The 3,545-nt window shown below is 44.4% G+C and overlaps 1 long non-coding RNA gene across 1 annotated transcript in view; it reads right to left on the minus strand.

Moving 5' to 3' along the window:
- Positions 1-3,258: 3,258 nt before the first annotated feature.
- The window catches only part of LOC109291037, a 15,134-nt gene continuing 14,847 nt past the window's right edge, over positions 3,259-3,545 (minus strand). The window contains exon 3 of the long non-coding RNA XR_002095738.1: positions 3,259-3,272. This is a non-coding gene — a long non-coding RNA (uncharacterized LOC109291037). The remainder of the gene's footprint in view (positions 3,273-3,545) is intronic.

Below are 3,545 nucleotides of genomic sequence, written 5' to 3' on the forward strand. Positions count from 1 at the left end.
CCCTGAGCCCTACACCCCCCGTCCCAACTGGGCAGCTTGTCCAAGCCCCAGCCCCAATCCCTCCCTGCCCCATACCCCTTCTCCCCCCAACCCCAACAGACTTACAAGCAGGAGGGAGCTGTGTCAGGCCCGTTTAGTCTATGGATGAATCTCCAAAGTGGCCAAAGCTTTTAAAAATTGATTTGGATGCCTCAAATCAATTCAGAACTTTTAATTGTTTTCTCAATTCGATTCGGATTTGGAGATTCAGTCCCCAAATTGGGCTGAATCTTCTCTCAATAGAATTGGCTACCAAAATTTGCTCATCCTTAGTACTTACTACTTCATGACATCTTAATATATTGAGGAAAAAATATTATTTCCTTAATTCCAGATATGCCTTTAAGAGAACACCTCACAGCCAGAGTGCTGTGGAACACTACTAATCCAGATTGTGTCAGCAGAATCCTACACTGAATGGCAGAATTTTTCCAAAGCTTGAGTGGTATAGGAAAGCTACACATTGCTGTATAGGTAGAATGACCATACATCTTCCCAGTGTACCACGCTACCCCAACCCCACCTCTGCATGCAGTAGCACCACTGACTTGGGAGAGTTAGGGGCAGTGTCCTGGATGTCTCAGATTTTCTTATAGTCAACCTTTGTATAGTTCTCCAGTGCCTTTCAGGGCACTGAGTTTGTTCCACCATCCCACTTGTGGGAGCAGTCCCTGTACAGACATCGTACCTGTGACAATGAGTCACTCTGTCTTGCATAGTCTTCCTTAAAATAGCTCTCATAAAGGCCATTCAAGCCACTAAAAGATATTGGATTACAAGTGAAATGGGATCTGATCTATGATCCCAACAATTGTGTGTCCTGGCATGCCACACATGTAGGCACAAGGCACAGATGTGGAATTGTGGAACGGATACAAATTGCACCCAATTGCTGGTGCAGAGGGATCCTGGGCTTATTATCCCCATTTCAATCCTGCACAGGCAAGTAGCAAGCCAGGTGCCTAGTGTGCCTGTAGCTAGGAGTGCCAGTTCATTGACTTGCACTCCCACGCATGAGAGCAACTGGGGGCCCTCCAAAGCTCCCATGAACTCCCAAAGTTGGGAGTGTTGATCACTTTATGGCACAAAGGGAACCATCCACAAAGGATGCCTATACCTGTGCTCAGAGGTTGAGGGGGGGGCGTTTTAATTAGAGACGTTCCTGGAGAGCTGCTCTAATTAAAACACTTTGTTTTCACATGTACTAAGTCCCCAAGAATTTAAAAGCGGTGGTGGGACAATTTATCTAAGCCTCATTCAACATTATTTATATAAAGTACCCCATGGCCATTTTTAAACGTGGGGGCATATACATATGATGGTGAGGCTGCACTGGATTGTTCCAATTAGAACTGGGAACAGACTTGATTGATCAAGTCTGCTCTGTTGCATTCTAGCTAGAACATAAACCAGCATGTGCATAGTTCTAATAATGTTGTGGCTTATTACCTGTTTTATTGCACCAGTAACTGCATGAAAGTGCATTCGGTTACTAATTAAGATATGATTAACTGAGCCTTACAAATCAGTATTAGCTTGAATGATGAACAGTTTTGTTATAATTCTAGACTTTCTGTGCATTGCTCAAAACTGTTGACTATTTTAATAAGCTGTTGAAAAGACTCTAAGCTGCATTCCATAAATGTCCATATTTCATATGAAATATTTTAAATATGTGTTCACTCTGGTGATGTCACAGGCTGTCAAAGTATCAGCTAAGCATTTTTCTCTTTCAGTTAGATTTGATCATCTATTCCTTTTTTATTATTTAGCAGCAATTTGTTCTATAGCTTTTAACACACTCACTTATTAAGCAACTGATTTATAGTAGGTGCAACTAACAGAATTGTTGACGAGGTAAGGCTTCATATATTTCTAACTTCTAAAGCATCTAGTTAAAACCAGATCTAGCTTTCAAAATTCAAGGATGTGAAGGTGATGAATCAGACATTATAGGCTCCTACACATGTGCTTGGAGCCAGCTAAAATCCAGCATGTTGGAGCAGACTCAATTAATTGAGTCTACTGCAGCACAGAAATTGACATGCTCTGGCAGCCGTCCACGTCACATGCATCAGCATCGCCACACATCTCTATGCTGAAAAATGGCAGTGGAGCATGTTAGAAATAAAACATATTCAATGAACTTTAGTTCAAAGCACCCTGTCACCATTTTTTCAGAGTAGGGATGTGTGATGATGCTGATACACATGATGCCTGGGTACTTTTAATTAGCATGGCTTGCTAATTAAAAGTGCCCAGTACCACATCCTAGCATGTGTAAAAGTGCCCAAGGTTTTTAAGCACTTGGCATGCTATTTAAGATGAATAAGAGTGGAAGAATTGGGTCCTAAAGGACAGCTTTGATATTCTAACGAATTGCTTTCACTTATTAAGAAAAGAGGCTTAGATCTGCAACATGCAAGTAAAATGTTTTCATATTATGCATGCAGTTTACATTTTTATACACACTGTGTGACCAACACACTATGTGGAGGTCCTATATGAAACCCGCTGTAACACTGGCAGTTCTGGGCTGATGCTACCAAGGTTCCTGGCCCAGCTTGCCATTGGGCTCCAATTTCCTCACTTTTGCTTCTGCACTGTCTGGGTCCTACCTCCTCACAGTAATCTTTCCTGTCATGATTTAATGTTATAGGTTCATAGGAAGGCAGATATAGGATTTGGGGAAGGTCCCTGTCTGAACTCAGGTCCTTCCAGGCCTTGACTCACTTTCTCTGTCTGGCTTCTTTGGCCCAGGGTGCACCACACCAGGACTGTAGGTTCTTAGGCCCCAGATCCAGCTCAGCCCTCTGCAAGCCGTGGGCCACTCAGCTCCTAGGTATGCCCCCTTTTAAGGCACAAGGTTTACACTTCCCCCCAGTCTTCTAACATGCCACAATCCTTCTTATTCGGGCTTCTGTGTGCACAGAACAGCCTAGGGCTCCAGGCCCTGAGGAGCACTGTAAACTGAGTGTCTCTACTGCAGCCCAATGGCGTCCAGTCCACCCTTTACATGCACTTCAATCCTCAAGTGCAAATGTAAATCAAAGTATGAGTATCGGTTCTCAAACACCAAGCTTGCCAAATGCAAGCTTCTCTGTCAGGGTTAATTCTCACCCTGGGGTAACACAAATACAAAAAGTACATATTACTTATCTCATGTTGTTGTTGCTTGCCATGTAGGGCCTCTTCCACCTATCTGTAGCACACAGTCCTTGCCCCAGGAAGCCCTTGCCTCCAAGCTGTCTGTACTGGCTCTGACCTGGAGCTCTGCCTCTGCTGGCTCCTGCAGCCAGGCTGTCTCATTTGACCTAAGCCCTGGGCTTTTGAGCTTCTCCATGGGTCACCTGATCCTCTACTTCCACATCAGGCCTGCCAATCACTGCCTACACACATGGCAAGTGGCCATCTTATTTAGATCCCTTTCACCATTAAGTCTGTACAAAGGGGCTGGGCTGGCCAGCAGGCTCTACGCTCCCTCCCCACCCCCCCACCCCCAGTAA

This window comes from Gavialis gangeticus, unplaced genomic scaffold, assembly GCF_001723915.1.
Source record: "Gavialis gangeticus isolate Ggan-Ray unplaced genomic scaffold, GavGan_comp1, whole genome shotgun sequence".
NCBI classification, from domain to species: domain Eukaryota; kingdom Metazoa; phylum Chordata; order Crocodylia; family Gavialidae; genus Gavialis; species Gavialis gangeticus.